This window comes from Narcine bancroftii, chromosome 11 (assembly GCF_036971445.1).
Source record: "Narcine bancroftii isolate sNarBan1 chromosome 11, sNarBan1.hap1, whole genome shotgun sequence".
Classification (NCBI taxonomy): Eukaryota; Metazoa; Chordata; class Chondrichthyes; order Torpediniformes; family Narcinidae; genus Narcine; species Narcine bancroftii.
The window spans coordinates 102,659,953-102,679,828 of record NC_091479.1 but is presented as its reverse complement, the minus strand read 5'-3'; the positions used below and the strand labels follow the sequence as shown (position 1 = coordinate 102,679,828).

General features: G+C 45.4%; 1 protein-coding gene across 4 annotated transcripts in view; it reads right to left on the bottom strand.

Annotated features, from left to right (window-relative positions):
* The window catches only part of nav3 (neuron navigator 3), a 401,736-nt gene extending 392,370 nt beyond the window's left edge, over positions 1-9,366 (bottom strand). For 3 of the 4 annotated variants that reach the window (XM_069904355.1, XM_069904354.1, XM_069904352.1), the window contains exons 1-2: positions 8,474-8,862; positions 1,340-1,622 (exon numbers count right to left, since the gene is read on the bottom strand). The gene's annotated coding sequence lies outside the window, so the exon portion shown is untranslated. Of the gene's footprint in view, positions 1-1,339; positions 1,623-8,473; positions 8,863-9,144 lie in introns of those variants that run through there. The other variant, XM_069904353.1, reaches the window with a different exon arrangement.
* Positions 9,367-19,876: the final 10,510 nt, after the last annotated feature.

The window sequence follows — 19,876 nt, the reverse complement described above, 5'->3', positions numbered from 1 at the left end:
AGTCAAACACCCAACAGTTCCAAAAACAGCTTCTTTCCCTCCGCCATCTGATTTCTGAACAGAAAATGAACCCCAGACACCACCTCACTTTCTCTTTGCACTTTATAGCAATATTTCCACCTGTGATCCTGCTGCTAAACAAATTTCATGACGTGTTCATGACAATAAATTGTGATTTTGATGGTCAGCCAACGATTTTGGTTGGGACCCTCTATCGAGACTGAAGTAAGTAAGAAGGAGTGAAATCAAGGTCGAGGAGAGAAGCTGGGGAGGAGCTAATCAGGTATGGGACTGAAGGTGGAAAGAGAAGGTTGGAAAGACAGGAGTACATAAAAAGGGATCGAGTGCTCTCCGATTTGTCACTAGGAAGTGATCTGGGGGCTTCCCTTTGACCCACAGCAGTGGCTGCACCTCATGTTTAAGGGCATCGACTCAGCACTGGATTATTGTGTTCATTTCTGATCACCTCATTACAGGAAGGATGTGGAAGCGACGGAGAGGGTGCAGAGGAAATTTACCAGGATGTTGCCTGGATTGGAGAATGTCTTAGGAGGCAAGGTTAGTAGAGCTGGGGCTTTTCTCTTTGGAGAGAAGAAGGATGAGAGGAGACTTAATAGAGGTCTAGAAGATTCTGAGAGGCATAGATAAGGTAGACAGTCAGCATATTTTTCCCGAGGCAAGATTAGCAAACACTAGAGGACATGTGTACTGGGTGAGGGGAGGAAAGTTTAGGAGAAATGTCAGGGGTAAGTTATTTACACTGAGAGTGGTGGGTACCTGGAATGCATTGCTGGGGGTGGTAGTGGAGGATGGTACAATAAGAGCATTCAAGAAACACAGACAGACACATGGATTCAAGAAAATTAGAGGGTTATGGGTGTTAGTTAGGGAAGGGTTAATTTGTTGAGTAAGTTTCTATCGGTCAGCACAACATCATGGACTGAAGGGTGGTTCTGTGCTGTAATGTTCTATGTTGAACCACAAAATCTGTCTAAATCTGGATTCAGTGAAACATGGGGAATAATAGTTGTTGGTCTAGAGTTTGTAGTTTCTTGACCAGGACTGAGGGAATAATGGTATTGAAGGCTGAGCTGTAGTCGATGAAGAGCAGCTGTATGTACGAGTTGCTGTTTCCGAGGTGATCTAGAGCTGAGGGGAGAGCCAGTGATATTGCATCTGCCGTGGAGCAACTGTGGTGATAGGCGAATTGCAGTGGGTCCAGATCTTTGCTTCGGTACATGTTAATTCTGGGCATGACCAGCGTCTCAAAGCATATCACAGTAGAAGTTAGTTCTGTTATCAAACAATTCTTACTCTAACATGCAAATATGTCACCTACCTTGACAAAGCATCACCACCCACTATACAACAGGTTTGGATGTAGTTGAAGAAATTTTCACAGCCAAGTGACAGGCGTTGAGATCAAAGCAGGTTGAAAGCTGACCAGCTTGAGGTCTGTCGATCAGATTCTCGTAGGTCACATTTTCATCAGGGTGACAAAACATTAATATCAAAGCAGAGTCCCTTTCGAAGCTTCATGCAAAAGTAAGCATCATGTGCATGGACGCGGTTCCATCTCTCACTCACCTTCCAAAGTTCCAAGGAAAGGTGCAGCCAGGTATCTGCAGAAGCAATGAACATGTTTACCCATTCATTCCCAATTCTCAAAGCACCTAAACCTTCCAAATATTCACAAAAAGGGGAAAATTACCACAAATCTAACATCAATATTATTTGCAAAAGAGATGATGCAAAAGCAGAAGATGGTGAAAATGTCCAGCAGACAACTCAGCAGCTGTGGAGAGAGGAACAGAGTTAACATTTCAGGTCGAAGATCTTACATCAGAACTACAAGGTTGGAAAAGAAATTAGATTTAAGTTGCAGAAATGACAGGAAAGGGATGGATAGGACAAAAGAAATGAACTGACTCCCGTATTTGTAACTGTCTTCTCATTGGAAACTCTATCTCATGGAAACACGTCAACATCTAGTCTATCGTGACCCAGTACATTACAAAATGATCACCGCTCTCTGAAAAAAGATACAAATTCTTTTGATCAGCCCCCATAATCTCCTTTGCATTTTCTCCAAATCTAGTAACCCTTTACTTAAGGTCTCAGAACTCTGTACAGTACTCTGGGTGTGAATTCACGAACAATACTCTGTCCAATTGTAATAATTCTTCCCTATTACCAGAGAACATCTATATAAGGTGAGGGGAGACATCAGAGGTAAGGTTTATATATATATATATATATATATATATATATACACATATATATATAGATATATATATATATCTATATATATAAATAAACGCAGGGAATGGTGGGTGCTTGGAATGTCTTGCTGGGGGCTGGTGCTGGAAGCTGGTACAATGGGGACATTTAGAAGAATCTTAGACAGGCACATGGATGTCAGTAAAATAGAGGGTGTGAGGTAGGGATGCTTCAGATTATTGAGCAGGTTTATAGAGGTCGGCACAATATTGTGGGCCGTAGGGCCTGTAGTGTACTGGAAAGTTTTTTGTCCTATTTTAAGTTCAAGTTTATTATCATCTGACTGTACGTATACAACCAGACAAAACAGTACTGCTCTGGGTCACGGTGCACACACAGACAAAACACAGTGCACCATCGTCAAATATATGCATTAATGTATAATACAAATAAATGTGTACAAATATTTTGGGATATTTTGAAACTCCAGCCTCTTTTCAATGTAAGCCAATATGCTATTTGCCTTCCTGACAACTTGGTACATCAACCTGTTGACTTTTTCTGATTTGCGTGCACGAACATCTCGAGGTCTCTATAATCCACTGACTTGCAATCTCTCTCAATGATTGAGTTAACATGTCAACTGATGAGGTAGCCCTCGCTCAACAAAACAATCCTGTGTGATTGAAGTGCATCATCCCCTGTAACATTTCAGTTAGCAGGATCATCGGAGAGCACAGTGCCATAAATAATCCACACCACTTCTCAGGCAGAGAGTTTGAGGTCCTTGTCGATAAAAAGCTCCTCTTACCCTCTTATGTCCCAAATATTCCATCTATGCTGCCTGATATTTGGAGCCTATACTGAAGGGAAAACCTTGTCCAGCTCTCAGCTGCTTTCCTCCTTACCTTCTTCTCTGAGGTGTTCCCCAGCTTCTCAGACTAACCTGATAGGTAGGTAAGAGGATGTGTATCCCTGATCAATAAAACAACTAACCCCTTATATCTTTGGAACATGGGAGGAAACCCATACAGTCGCGGGGAGAACAGAGTCCTTTCACACAGCGGGGAATTCAAACCCCCACTGGCATTGCACTAACTGCTACACTAACTCTGCCGCCCTCTTGGACTTAGAAGCACCGCACCTCAGGCTTCTGTGAAGTGTTTTTGGAGATCCTTTTGAAAGGGATGGAAAATAAAAGGCTTTTCCTCTTTTCAGTAGCTTCTAGTGCAGCAGACTGGAGCCCTACTCAATGCACAGGCAGTGACAGCCATGGATCTGGTCCTGACACCACAGTGTCAGGGAAGGAGACCATTGCCCAAACGCTGCACACACTGAAGGCATCAAAGGCTGCCTGAACCCGGCGACAACTTAAGTCTCCAAACCGAAGCCTGACAACAGCTGTCAGCCGCAGAGAGAAGCGCCCACTGCCAATGAACTGCACCCGAGATGCCCTCGCAGCACCAATCACTCGGGTCTCTTTCAAAGAGGGTGCTTCAGGAAGCTGCAGAAATGACTCCCGTGGTCAAAGGCAAATGGAAATACATTTTACTCTGCACAATTAACTGAAATACCACCCGAAATGAAATCTAACAGAGTACGCAAATACACAGCCAAAATTAGTTTGTGACAACGTTGATTTAAATTAATTGCAACATGATACAAAAGGGCTTCTCATTCTGTTAATGGTTTCAAAGGGTCTTCTTGAGCAAGCTAATAAATTCTAAAGTGACATAACTGAGCTTTTAGATTTGTGTCATTCTAACCCCCCCCCCCCCCATTAAAATTATTATGGCCAATGTTTTAGGATGTTTATGATTTGCAATTTTTTAAATCACTAAACACGTATTCACTTCAGCCCAGTTAGCACAACGCTTACAGCCCGGTTCAGCCCTGTCTGTGCGGAGTTTGCACCTTCTTCCTGTGACCTGTGTGGATTTCCTCCGGGTGCTTCGGGTTCCTCCCACCCTTCAACAGCGTATGGGATTGGTAGGTTAATTAGGCGGCACGGGTTTCATGGGCTGGAAGGGCCTTCTACCATATGGAACAGCTAAAATTAAAATAAGACCTCAAGGCATAGGAGGAGAAATAGGCTATTAAGCCCATCAGCTCCAAGGGTGTAGAGCTGATTTATGAGGATTCGGAGGGTGGCACACATGTGGTTAGGAGGGGAGAGTTGGTCCTTTTGTGGACCAAAGAAAGTGGGGGGGGAAGAGAGAGAGACCTAATCAAAGAACTGGCAGCCCCAGATGATGTCAAGTTTCCACTCCTGAGAACGGTTTGTAAGCTGATTTTCTATCATGGCCCAATCAAAACACTCTACATACTGCATATGTATAGTAATCCTTTCATCCCATTCAATCATCATTGTGTGGCACAATCAAACTAATAGATATATATAGTATCCAATCAATTACAAATAATTATTGGTATTGATTATTATTACTTGGGATGATGCAAATCCTGGGTCTAACCAGTTCACCACCCCACCCCTCCCCCGTCGCCTTCCCCCAGTTCTGTCTCTCCCTGTCTTTCACACAGACATGATAAATTCTCACCTCTCCCCCTTATCCTATTCAATGAACACCTTTAGTTGGTCTAGATACCTCTCCCAGCCGGCACTGTCTGAATTCCGCGACTTTCTGAGATTTCCTGCTTCTAGCTCATTTTACTTATTCCTTGAAGAAGGGCTCGGGCACTGAAACGTCAACAAGATATCTTTGTTTTTTTTAAATGGAGGTTGAAAGACCGGCTGAGTTCTTCCAGCATTTTGGTGTGTTTGCCCACATTTTGACCATCAATTCCAAACCATTCATAAGCTGGCCAACTCTCCAATTACCATCACCCTGACCTCACATGATCCTTGTCAACCTCCACACCTCGTGAAAACCATGGCAAAAAATGCTAAACAGCTGTGCTGAATATTGAGAGCAAAGGTCTAGCATGCAGCTTGCGACGGGGAGAGCCCTCCCCTCCCTCCACTTGGACCACATCCTCCAACGTGACGTTTTTACCCTCGGGGGGGGAAATCTATCGATGCTTCTCATGACTTTATAAACTTCCAACATGCCCACCCTCAGTCGCCTAGTCCAGGTCCCCATAACTTTTACCCTCTGACAACATCCTGCCCAAAGGCTCCATGTCCTTCCTGTAATGGACGACCAGAATTTCACACAGTATTCCAAATGCACAGCCTTAACCTTTCTGCATACCACTCCTGAACTGAAAACAGGTCGATCCCTGTGTGAAGCACGATCCACGAGTCTTATTTTCCTAATTCCCTTCATCAAATAGTATACACGGACTCATTTCAATTTTCACACGGACCAAACACAGATGAAACCTGAAGATGAAACCTGAGACATTTTCCAAGCCGTGATCTCACAGATTTGTCTTGTTCTTCGGGTTCAAGGAAGGAAAATCATGCTATTTCCCTGGAAGATTCTGGAATCATGGGCACAGTTCAGAAACCAAGAGACCCAATTTTCATCCAATAATTCTTCAAGTCTGATGAAAGTGCCGTGATGAATTTGGCATGCAGTTTGGGAGTTTTTCAAGTCTGCCGTGATGCAACAAATCAGAGTAGGTATCTCACAATCCACACGGTTGGTCTTAAGGGCTGCACGGTTGGCATAGCAGTTTGAACGCCAGCGATCGGGCACTGGGGTTCGAATCTCATGCTGCCTGTAAGGAGATTGTACGTTTTCCCCGTGTCTGCGTGCGTTTCCTCCGGGAGCTCCGTTTCCTTCCACGATTCAAAATATACAAGGGGTGTACGTTCATTGCATGTAAATTAAGCGACACGGACTCATGGACCAAAATGGCCTGTAACCATGCTGTATGTCTAAATTGAAATCATTGCTGTTTGACTAAACAATTGCACACAACAAACAGATTGATCATTACGTAACCAACAGTCAATCCTGGAACTGATGGAACAAAAAAAAATGTTAAGACACACAAATACTCCTGGGAACTTTCCACAATCCCAAAGTAGTAATATAATCACTGGGTTTTTTTTCCAATACCTTTGTGACTTTGCATTTATATTAGGTCTTTTAACGCACCACAACAGCCCAAGTTGAAACAAAATCAACCTTTGCATCTGCAGAGGCCACGGGAGCGCAGGAGGCAAACCTTCTGATGCTCAGTGCCTCAGACAGGACTCTCTTTTCCTTCTTTGTCCCCTGCTGGTGAGGGTGTCTGGCACATGGCATCATTCTGCACCTTTTATGAAATTTAACTAATTTTATGCATTTATCTGCAAGATAATTTTGAATTAATTGAATCAAATTGTATTTTGCTACACGTGGTCATAAAACAATGAAAAAGCTGTTTTGCACGCAACCCAGTAAAGTCCACTCGAACAACAGGTAATGCAGTAAGAACAAATAACCATACAAATAAAATATGTCAGAAGAACTGTTGAAATAAGTCAAATAGTGCAGGGAATGGTGAAAAGTGAAGTTATAAAAGACATTCCATGGCCATCAGTGTGAGAACCATTCAAGAGTCTGATAACAGTAGAAAAGAAACTGCCCTTGAATCACCAGGTTCAAAATAAAACTAGGAATGGCCATAAAATCCTTCAGTGACATCTGACTGTACTTCATCTACAGGAACCAATGACCCCGATTCCCATAGATCTATCTTGAACCCAATGAGTCACTGACTCCCTTCACACATCACAAAGGGCTGGGAATTTGCAAACTTCTGAACAAAGATTTTTCTCCCCCTGAAGGGATGACTACTTTTGTGGGATTGGCTGCTTAGAACAGAGATGTGGAGGAATTTCTTTATCCGGAGGGTGGTGAATCTGTGGAATTTGTTGCTACAGATGGTTGTGGAGGCCGGGTCATTGGGTGGTATTTAAGGGAAAGATTGATATTCTGGATTAGGTTATGGGGAGAAGACTGGACAGTGGGGTTGAGTGGGAAAATGGATCAGCTGATGACTGAATGGGGGGGCAGACTCAATGGACTGAATAGCCTGTTTCTGCTCCGACGTCTTATGGTTAATGCAAAAGATCACATGGGACATCTGGCACTGAATGAGACCATTTGGCCCATCCAGTCTATTCCTGTGTTTATGCTCCTCCCCATCTTTCCTAATTCCCCCAAGTTTATTGAAGCTGAAGGTGAAATTTATGTACTGAGGACCAGTGAGAAAGTTCATTTTGCAAACAGTCCAGCTAGTCAACCTATACATAGTTCAGCAATTAAAAATACCATGCAGTGTACAAAGTTACAGGGAGAGAGCTGTTAAACCAGAAATTCTCAACGGAGCCCATCCCGACCCCACTCACCCCCCCCCCCCCACATAGCACTTTTTTTTGGGGTGGGGAGAGGCACGGACTGAAATCATAAAATGTTTTTATGTAGTCAACAGAGGAGAAGTATAGAAGAAACCAACTAAACGACTGTTTCACAGGGAAGGGGGCAGAGTCCTGGGTGGGGGAACAGCCAAAAACAGGTGGAGAATGGCTGAATTAGAGTGACGATAATGTTATTTTACTGGAATGACATTGGTTCTGAAGTCCGATAAACCAGCACTTCTTTCTGAAACTATCACATTGGAAGGATTGCAGGACATCTGGAATAAAAATGCTGGAATACCAATTATCTGAAATTGTTGAACTCCCCTTTAAACTGGAAAAGGCCATGAGGCGGTCAGTCAAGTTTATGTTGGACTTGTGTGGAAGGACAAGGGCAAAGAGGTGCAACTGAGAGTGGGGTAAAGAATTAGATGACAGGTTGCAGGATGAACTGGGAGGAGGTGCTCCTGGCAGAATACTGGTGTCTCCAATCCAGAACAGTCTACATCATGGGCACCAAATTACAGTAAGATAAATTGGTGTCAAAATGCATCAGATAAAGGGGTCCTTGGGACCTTGGTCAGTGGAAAATGAGAAGATCAACAAGCATCTGTTGCAATGGAGAGTGAGGCAGCAAGGGGAGTGGCCGTGGTTCAAAGGTCAGATTTATTGTCTGAGTACATACATGACTTCACATACAACCCTGAGATTCTTTCTCCTGCAGGCAGAATTACTACTTATTGGTAACTGTAAACTGTACTAAAGAAGTGTACAAAAAGAGAAATGTAAACAAACTGTGCAATACATAAATATTCAGTAATATATAATGAGCAAATTAAATCCTTAAATGAATCTCTAAGTTTGTTACTGAGGCTTCTGATGGTGGAGGGGGAGCAGCTGTTCCTGAACCTGGTGGTGCAAGTCTTGTGGCACCGATACCTCTTTCCTGATGGCAGCAGCGAGATCAGAGCGTGTGCTGGGTGGTGGGGATCCTTGATGATCGCTGCTGCTCTCCAATGCCAGCGTTCCCTGTAGATGGTGGGGAGGGTTTTGCCTGTGATGAGCTGGGCTATGTCCACTACCTTTTGCGGAGCTTTCCGCTCACGTGCACACTCTCGCCCTGTCACAATTAAACCATCGAGAGTGAAAGACAGCAGGAACTCAGTCCCTGTTCCAAACGCCTCTCACCAAACGAAGTGCCATCAACATTATCAGTTAATTTGAGCACAGCAAGCCCTGACAAACACCAACACAGTGATGACATTAAAAGCAAAATTCAGAGTAAATTATTTCCAGATCGCCAGGCAGGCCACCCATTCCTACTCTCCTTCAGAATAGTGCCCTGACTAAATGTACTGGTGTGGTCGACAGTTTCCATGGTAACAAACACAATGACAATTTTCTTTCTCTCTTTTATGAGACAATTGTGCACAATTACAAATGATTATTAAGCACATGTTTATGGACCTGGTAGCCGTATATTTTTGTCTCCAAGCCCCCATTACAAAGCATTCCTTTCACCATTGCAATTAAATGTCATAATTGCGTTTTTCGTTCAGTCCCAAAGGATTACTTCACACCAGAATAGTGGGAGTTTGCTCATCTTTTACCTCGTAAATCGATCACAGGTTTGCTTCAGACTTGGATGGATAACATTTTTAATTGACATTGGATCTTCACTCCAGCTTGGTCAATGAAAGTTTAAAAAAAAACAGATGCTGGAAATCTGAAATAAAATCAGGAAATGCTGTAAACTCCCAGCAGGTTGGTCAGCCTCTGTGGAGGGAGATATAGTGACTGTTTCAGATGTAAGGCTCTTCATCAGGGTGTGTGTGTGTGTGTGTGTGTGTGTGTGTGTGTGTGTGTGTGTGTGTGTGTGTATATGTGTGTGTGTGTGTGTGTGTGTGTATATGTGTGTGTGTGTGTGTGTGTGTGTGTGTGTGTGTGTGTGTGTGTGTGTGTGTGAGAGAGAGAGAGAGAGAGAGAGAGAGAGAGAGAAGAGAGAGAGAGAGAGAGAGAGTGTAGTGTGAGTGTACACTCTTTCAATAGCTGCCCAGATCTGCCAGGAAGCTAATCTGTGCCCTGTAACCCTGCCTGATTCTGACAGCAGAATGCACTAATTAAACAAAGCGAAGGCATTTTAATTTCTAGCGACAGTCCAATTGTGCCACTGCTCTGATTTGTTCTCTGATCTCTCCCTTGGGACTGACTCGCTCAGCTGGAGGCTGCAGGAGCCCAGTTGACTTTTCAGACCCTGCTTCCCTCGAGGAGTAATCCTGGTGTGTGACAGGCACCCACAGGCAGCAAACTGGGTGTCTGATCACCAGCCAGAGGTTCAGGCTGTGGCTCTGTGACAGAAGGAACAATCAGATGGAAGAGGGCGGCCAATGACCACGGCCAACTCACTAAGGGGCATCACTTCCGACTTTCATGTTGCTGCCATGGTAACCAACATCTTCATTGAAGGAACTAATTATAAGATCAATGGCTTCAGTTTTTTAAAAAATTTTGAGGTTCATTTCATAGGTTATTTTGAAATGTTGCCATTACATGCGTAGGGATCTTGGCAATTGGTGCCTTTCTCCTCCAAGCAGACAGGGTGTATTACATGGAAGTAGGGCACCAATAGTGTTTTACTGCCTCATTCCAAGTCACTGCCAAGGGACAGGACTGAATCACAGCGGTGTAGAACCATCCCCTCCCTGAAGCTGGGAGACAATCCTGACCCCCATCAAGCACTATCCAGTAACTGTGGAGACAACTGCATGTGCTGGAGAAATTCAGCAGGTCACGCAATGTCCATGGGAAGTAAAAGGCGGTCCACGTTTTGGGCCTGAGCCCCGGAAAAACAGGTAGAGCTCTGAATAAAATGGTTGGGGGAGGGGGGAGGAGGGGAGGAGGGGCAGGGGAAAGTTCACAGGTTGACAGGTAAGAAGTCATAAATGGAAACAGGTGGAAGGGTAGAACAAAAAGAAGTTGAGAAGTGATGTGGGAGAGGCCGGAGAGCTAAGAGTTAACACTCTCCCTGAAACTCACCAGGACCCTGGAATCCCCCCCACCGAAACTCACCAGGACCCTGGATCCCTCCCCCCACCAAAACTCACCGGGACCCTAGATCCTCCCCCCCAGAAACTCACCGGGACCCCGGATCCACTCCCCCCCAAAACTCACCAGGACCCCAGATCCTCCCTCCAAAACTCACCAGGACCCCAGATCCCCCTCGAAACTCACCGGAACCCCAGATCCCCCCCGAAACTCACTGGGACCCCAGTTCCCCCCCCCCCACCACTGAAACCCACGGGGCCCCATTCCACTGAAGCTCATCAGGACCCAAGACCCCCCCTCCAGAAGCTCACCGGGCACCATTCCCCCACCCATAAAACTAACCCAGACTCCAGTTCCCACTCCACTGAAAGTCACAGACAACACTGGGATATTAACAAGAACAACATTCAATAGTCTGGAAAGTCTCCTGCCAAAGCCCGGAGCATATCAGGTTATGAGAGTTATGCTGTAGTTTGGGCACCAATGAATCCCAGGAGAACGTGATGCCATTGATTTTTAACTTAAACCACAGCCGAAAATTGCTTCCAAGAAATAATAAAATGTGCTATGTCTTGGCTTCAGCTAATCTTCAGGAATAGATGGATGTGAACATTTAATTTGATCCCTGCAAGCAAGGTGAAGGTCATTGCCAGCTGTTCCTACTCCAGCCGTGAAAGGCCACCATGATCCTCTCCCAGTTCAATCAGTACTGTTTTGATCACACAACATGGGTGTTGCTGAGATGATGCATTGAAACAACCTTAAATGTGGTCAGCACAGTTATTGTAGCAGTTAGCGCGATTCTATTACAGTGGCCAGGGACCCAGGTTCAAATCCGCTACTGTCTGGAGTTTGTTCGCTCTCCCTGTGTCTGCGTTGTTTTCCCCGGGGGCTCTAGTTTCCTAAAACCTACCGGGGTTATTGTTTAATTGGGTGCAACTGGGCGACATGGGCTCGTGGGCTGGAAGGGCCTGTTACTGTGCTGTATGTCTAAATTTAAAAAAAATAAACATTAGGCTTTACATTGGCCAAAACTGATCTCGACATGGCAGGACTATCAAGGGTTATACTCATTACAATTAAGAAGAATAAGATGGGATCTCATTGAGACATACAACATTCTGACAGGACTAGACAGAGAGGTCTTGGACTCGCGTCTGGGTCGACAGTCTCTAAGATCTTGTCACTGGGCTTTCTATATAGGGCTGGGTCACCTCTCAAGATGAGACGGATTGGATGCAGGAAGAATGTTCTCCATGTTTGGGAAGAGCAGAGCAAGGGGTCACACTCTAAGGAGAAGGGGGAAGCCATTTAGGACTGAAAACTCCTCACCCAGAGAGTTGCGAATTTGTGGAACTCCCATCACAGAAAGTTGTTGAGGCCATCTCGTTCGATATATCCAAAGGAAGTTGGATGTGGCCTTTCTGGCTAAAGGGATTAAGGCATGGTAGCAATGGTATAATGTAACTATTACCACCAAACAGGAAGAACAGGTGGAGTTTAAGCTTCATACACCACTTTCTGGGCTTTTCAGACAGGGAGAGAATCACAAAGGGATCTCCACTGCATCGGCAATCCCTTGTGTCCACTAACTGTGGCTCAGTAAGCAGCTGAAAGGCATGTTGCATTCAAAAAGGTAGAATGGCAAGATGAGCGTGTAAAAGGGTTGAACCTCATCAATTCAGTTTTACTCAGCAGTAACTGAGGAACAAAAACATCTGTTCGGCAACCTCAAGGTTTTCCCGTCTAACTGCAGATTCCTGAGGTTGAAGCCAGGTTAGTGGTGTAGGGTCACACAAGGACAGAAGGCTTGGGGAGAATGATTAGCCATCTGACCCACCGACATCATACACTTTACTTTCAGTGTGACTACACACTAAAACTCAGGCAACTTCGCACTGACACTACTAGATGAGTACAGGGTGAAGGAGCACTAACTGCAAACATCTTTTCATAGGATGAATTGCACGGCAGAGAAGAGATGGAAAATCTCACCAAACAGTGAACGAACAATCGGAGTCTCAACGTGGACCAAGATGATTGAGATCATTGTGGACTCTAGGAGGACCAGGAACGACCACCCTCCGCTACGCATCCACAACTCTGTAGTAGAGAGTGGAGAGCACCAAGTTTCTAAACTAGTGACCTGTCGTGGACACTCAACATCTCATCAGTTGTCAGGAAGGCACAACAGCGAATGTTGCGCAAAATCGTTGAGGACCCCTTCCACCTGCATACATCTTTCAGCTACTCCTGTCAAGAGAGAGATAGAGGAGTACCATAGCCAGCACCACAAGGCTGAGGAACAGCTTCTTCCCACGGGCAGTGAGAATACTGAATGACCAAAGGAAATGCTCACACTAACTGTCCAAGACACTTATAGGTACAAAGCAACATTTAAGTATTTATTTGTCCTGCATATGCATTGTTTGTCTGTATGCATGTTATGTCTGGTTGTATGTCTACATGTTTTGCACCAAGGACCAGAGAACCCGGTTTCTGGTTTCAGGTTATACTTGTACAATCGGATGACAATAAACTTGACTTGATATTGATTACCCTTTTGTTCATATGGTAACTTAATATAATTGTAGTTGGGGTATATGTCGTGCCAGGTCGTGTCGGATAGCCTGAAGGTAAACTTGCAGGTTGAGCCATTGGTGAAGGCAAAAGTAACGCTGACATTCATTTCAAGAGGCTTTATAAGGCACTGGTGAGACCTCACGTGGAGTACTGTGAGCAGTTTTGGGCTCCTCATTTAAGAAAGGATGTGTTGACATTGGAGAGGATTCAGAGGTTCACAAGGATCATTCTGAAAATGAAAGGGTTATCAAATGAGGAGCATTTGACAGCTCTTGGCCGGAACTGATTGGGATTTAGGAGAATTAGGGGGGACCTCAATTAAACATTTCAAATGTTGAAAGGCATTGACAGAGTAGATGTAGAAAGGTTGTTTCCCATGGTGGAAGAGTCTGGGACAAGAGGGCATATTTTCAGGATTGAAGGGCATCTGCTTAGAACAGAGATGCTGAGGCTGAGAAGAATTAGGGGGGACCTCATTGAAACATTTCAAATTTCTTCAGCCAGTGGGCATTTGTTGCCACTGAGGTTTGTGGAAGCTGGGTCATTGGGTGTATTTAAGATAGAGATTGACAGGCTCTTGATGAGCCAGGGCATCAAAAGTTATGGAGAGAAGACCGGGCAGTGGGGCTGTGTGGGAAAAAGAATCAGCTCACGACTGAATGTCAGGGCAGACTCAATGGGCTGAATGGCCTATTTCAGCTCTTTTTTCTTGTATTGTGTGGCTGCAGCAAGCAAGAATTTCAGTGTATCTGTACATTCTGCTTGTGACATATGACAGTAAACTCATTCATTCAAAACAAACACCATTCCTTGTGAACAGCTCACAGTGTCACAAACTTCAACCACCGAGTTTCAGTTTTGAAGCATAAAAGCTGCAGATGCTGGAACCTTCTCGACAAAGAACTGCTGGAGTTGCTCAGCAGGTCATACAGCGTCCATGGGAGACATGGCCGCTCAATGTCTCAGCAGGTCATATAGCATCCATGGGGAGACATGGAGTTGCTCAGCAGGTCATACAGCGTACATGGGGAGACATGGAGTTGCTCAGCAGGTCATACAACGTCCATGGGGAGACATGGCCGCTCAATGTCTCAGCAGGTCATACAGCATCCATGGGGAGATATGGAGTTGCTCAGCAGGTCATACAGCATCCATGGGGAGACATGGAGTTGCTCAGCAGGTCATACAGCGTCCATGGGGAGACATGGAGTTGCTCAGCAGGTCATACAACATCCATGGGGAGACATGGAGTTGCTCAGCAGATCATACAACGTCCATGGGGAGACATGGCCACTCAATGTCTCAGGTCGGGACCCCTTATCAAGACTAGGAAGGGGGTGGTCTCGCAAATGTAAAGGAGGAAAGAAGCTGGTGAGGGGCCCCAGAGGTGGTGGAACATAAGGTGTGAGAGACAGGTAGAGGAAGGAGGAGGGAGAGAAAAGTGCGGGGGGGGGGGGGGGGGATGGATAAAAAAAACATAAGCACAGGAGTGAGTAGAGATGGAAACTGTGGAAGCAGATGGGCTGGGGGTCACCTAAAATTAGATAAACTAGTGTTCATCACTGGTCCCTCTAAGCTGTGCGGGCGCACACGACGTTTTGCAACCAGAGCACAAAGGAAATGAATGTGCGCACAGAAGGTCAGTGACCTAAAAATCATGGAGTAATTAATAATTATACTTATGAAAAGAATCTCTTAACTAACTGTTTCTGATAACTAGTTAGTCAAGTAAGCAAGTAGTTAATCATACCTGTATTATATTAACACATGCCAGTACAGTTTTATTAGCCATGAGGGATAGGCTGGGCCAAAATTATCTTGAACAATCTCAAGTTTACATTTACACAAGCACTCAGTGCGCACGTACTTTTGTCTCAGAAAAAAAATTTGCACAAGATTTTTGTGCACACTGACTACGAAACATAGCGGGAACATGGGTGTTCGTGCCATTAGGTTTAAGGCTGTGGGGAGGAAGATGAGGTTGTTCCTCAGGTTTATGTTTGGCCTCACCCTGGAAATGGATGAGGTCGAGGAAACACAGTATGTCACTGTAGGAATGGTTGGGGGAGGCAGCTTGAGATTGACCCACAGACAGGGTGCAGATGTTTGCCGAAGTGGTCAGCTGATCTGTGTTTGGTCCCACCGATGTCAAGGAGGCCACACCAGGCACACTGAAAACAGTAGTGGAACGGTGGGCAGGTTGAGCTCTGCCTCACCTGGAAGGCATGAGTGTGGCCAAACAGAAAACTAATGAGGAAGGTTTGTGAGTTGGCATTGACTCAATGGGCTGATTGGCCTCCCTCCGCATGCTTTGGAAGAATGAGCGGTGTCACACTTGAGATTTGCAATTGTAATGTGAGCTAGCAGGTCGCACACGGTGTAGGATCCTGTCACACAGAGTGACGACAGGCAGATCTGTTGACAGCCACAGGGGAGAGGAGCACACCCACATCTGCTCACCAGCTGTCCCCAAACAAGGTTCAAGGTGAGGGGGAGACATCAGAGGAACGTTTTACTTTACACACTGAGAGAGATGGTGCCAGAAATTTATTGCCAGGGGTGGTAGTGGAGGCTGGTACAATAGGGGCATTTAAAAGACACTTGGTTAGGCAATGAACGCAAACAAAAAACGAGGGTTATGGGTGTGAGGTAGGGAAAATTAGATTGTTGTGGAGTAGGTTTACATCATGGGCTGAAAGGTCGGGTACTGTGCTGTAGTGTTCCATGTAAAGACAAAGGTACACACCACTGACAAGGACACGAGCAGTCACACACCATGCAGGAAGGAGCATTTATTTTTAGAGAAACAGCACGGTAAGAGGCCCTTCCAGCCCACAAGCGTACACCGCCCAGACACGCACGTGACCAATTAACCTACTAACCCAGTGGTTCTCAACTTTTTTCGTTCCACTCACATACCACCTTAAGTAATCCCTTAACAACCATAGCATAGAATGCATAGGTGCTCTCTGAAAGGGAATACTTAAGGCGGTATGTGAGTGGAACGAAAAAGGTTGAGAACCACTGTCTTTGGAACATGGGAGAAACTGGAGCAGAGGAAACCAATGCAGACACGGGAGAAGGTATTAACTCTTCATAGATAGCGGCAGATTCGAACCCAGGTCGCTGGCGCTGTAACATCACGCTAACCGTGCCGCTGAAATTTTCTGGTCGATTGAACGAGGATGCAGTAGGGACAGATGCTTGGACCATCGCTACATATTCAGGAGCCAGAAAATAACTGTAAATGCAGCAGATTTGCACAGAGAGCATAAAAGCCAAGAGGGCATGTGGGCATCTATCCAGCGTTGAAGAGATAAGGCAAAGGTCAGACAGTTATTCTGTTGATACTGAACAGGATTTGTTTGCTGGGGGGCATTCGCCTTTAATCTCTGCATAAAGGATGCAATAAGTTGCATTTATAGAATGGTTTCCATGACATCAGGCTTTCCAAACACATTACAGTGAATGGTTGCTTCTGTGAGAGGTACCGGCTGCTTCCATTGAGAGAGAAATAGTGGAGAATTTGGGCACTGTAAACTCCCACAAATAGAGTGAAGATTCAGGGAGAACATTCTCTCCCCCCACCCCACCCCACCCCCAACCCAGTGAAGGAGAAGCCGAGGAGATGACCCAATAGGACAGTGACCACAGAAGAGGACCACCGAGGGGCTCAGCAGATGAGGGACCAACACAAGCTGCAGGCGACTGGCTCAGGGGAACCAGGTATCAGAACCAGGATTCGAGAGGACAAGAAGGGCCTCGGGTGCTAAAAGCTTCCTGATCATATCGGAGGTTTGGATCTGGAGCTCGGGTGGCCGATGGATCAAATAGGAGTCCGTGCAGCTGTAGAGGCTGCGGGAGGTTCTGGAGGGCGAATCCACGGACACTCGGTGACTCTGAAGGGACTCTCTCTTGCTCCTCTCTTATTTTTGGGGCCACTGGGCAATGCTCATGGCGACTCTTTGTCTGTTTTACAGCAGACAAAAGCTGAATTATACTATATTACTTTTTTATGCATTATAATGTGACAATAAAAGAAACCTTGAACCTTCATGGAGTTGCTGGTTGAGGCCAAATCGGTGACTGGGGTTAACTTACCTGCTCTTCTTCGAAGGAGTATCAAAAGATTCTTGTTCACACTCCAGTTAAAGGAGATGGAACCATGACTGACTACCTCACTTGAAAGACAGCACTTGCAACCAAGCAACACCCCCTCTGTGTCTGACGACTCTCCTGAAGAGGGTGCAATCTGTCATCCCAGTGTTGAGTGTCAAACAGCGTCCTGCCTCTCACCAGTCACTATATTGGAAACTTAGCTTTTGTCTTGCAAAATGATCACGGTGTCAGGTAGTAAAAACACAAAAGTGCTGAAGGAACTCAGCCGGACTCGCAGCACCCATAAAGATATATAACCGACATTTCGGGCCTGACGCTCTGCTCAGATGGCCAGTGTGAGCAGTTCCTTTGCCCGTGGGAAGAAGCTGATCCTCAGCCTGGTGGTGCTGGCTCTGATATTCCTGTATCTCTTCCCTGACGGGAGTAGATGAAAGATGCTATGTGCAGAGTGGAAGGGGTCCTCAATGATTTTACAAGCCTCTTCAGACAACGATCTCGGTAAGATCACATCTTTGGGAGGGAGGGAGACTCCAGTGTACCCCAAGGAAACGATTGTGGACTTCAGTTGGAAACCAGGAGAATATGGACCAAACCTTGTCAAGGGGTCAGCAGTGGAAAAGGTTAAGAACTTCTAATTCCCAGATGTCAACATCTCTGAGGATCCGTCCTGTTCTTGTTTTAACACCTTCTCAACAATGATTGGAGGCATAATCAACAGTGGAACTTTTATTAAAGCAAAATTAAATGGAAACTATCTACTAAAATATGCTAATCATGGGCAGTGGATGGTAATTTATGTTGATAGATGCAAATGTGCTTGCTATATTACCTGAATTCTGAATTACAAAAATCTGCAGGTATTCTCTCACTGTGTTGGAAGGTGCCCTGTGCTTGAAGCTGGATAATTGTAAAAGATTGAGGTTCTAACCAATCAACTGCACCAGCCTTTGGTCACCTAATTACAGCAAAGATAGCAATAAGGTAGAAAGAGTGCAGAGAAGATTTACAAGGACTTGAGGAACTGAGTTACAGGGAAAGGTTAAACAGGTTCAGATTTTATTCCCTGGAGCACGGCCCACGATCCAAATTTATCCAGCCCTCATCCCATACTACTTGGCAGGGGAACGAGCAGTAGAATGGACGGGCGGGCGGCCGCTATGGTTTTGGTGGGTGGCAACGCAGGCTGTCCAACCCTGGCTCTGGAGGCGCTGGAGAAAATTACCTTGGAAAACCATTGCGAGCCTGAAGCGTACACCATGCCAGGGATTTTGCACCTCATTCAGCACATGGATGCATATCAAGATAAAGAAAGCACAATGGGAATCAGAAAAGTCCGAGATGTAAGTAAGCGGTGGGGGGGTGGGGGGGGGGGGGAAATATTGAAAAGAAACTGCCCTTGCTCAACCTGGCTTAATCCTTACTTCACAGGGGATCGATTGCTGAGGTAAAGCAATGCCTAAAAACATATTTTATGCAGAAGAAACGCAGTTTTTAAAAAACTTTCTATTGTTGCGGAGGGTCAGTGCTGAATTTAAAGATGGCCTCTCCCCTGGTTATGTCATTAGCCAAGAGACCCCAGGCAAGAAATAAAAATATCATTTTTTAAAAATTGCTGGTAGCATCAGTGCAGCCATTCAATCACCAACACACCATCCAGCCCACACATGGTGAAGGGTTGCCCGCCCTGTCCGAGAGGGTAGATCAGTAGTTTTCAAACTTTTTCTTTCCACTCACATCCCACTTTAAGTATTCCCTGTGCCACAGGTGCTTTGTGATTAGTAATGGATTGCTTAGAGTGGGATGTGGGTGAAAAGAAAAAATTGAAAACCACTGTTTTAATCGTCCCTCATTAACTCGTTATGTGCACAGTTTCATAACTCCAAAAGAAATGGGCCAATGACAATTTTTCTCAAGCAAAACATTTCAGTAACAATTGGGTCTAGAGCAGTGGTTCTCAACCTTCCCTTCCCACCCACATCCCTCCTTGAGCAATTCCTTATTAATCACAGAGCACAGATGGTGTAGGGATCACTTAAGGTGGTCAGTAAGTAGAAAGAAAAAGTTTGAAAAGCACTGGTGCAGAAGAATGAGGGGAGATTTTATAGTGGTAAACAAAATGATAAGGGGGTAAGAGACAAGAATAAGGGGACATGGGTCAATAGTGAAAGGTGGAATGTTTAGAGTGAACACTGGGGAACCTCGTGCACAGAGTGATGAGACCGTGGATGAACTGCCAGCTGGGGGGTTCTCACCTGCTTCTAAAGTGCATTGGTCATCCAGAGCCCAAGAGCAGAGTGAGCTGCCTCAATGACTATCACCCAGTAGCACTCACGCCTACTGTGATGAGATGCTTCGAGAAGCTGGTCATGGCCAAAATGAATGCGTTCTTAAGAAAAGATTGGAACCTGCTGCAATTCGCCAACCATCACAATCTCCCCACAGCAGATGCAATTTCATTGGCTTTTCACTCAGCTGTGGATCACCTAGACAACAGCAACACATACGTCCGGCTACTCTTCATCGACTACAGCTCAGTCTTCAACACCATCATTCTCTCAGTGCTGTTCAACAAGCTCCAAGCCCTGTGCATCTGCA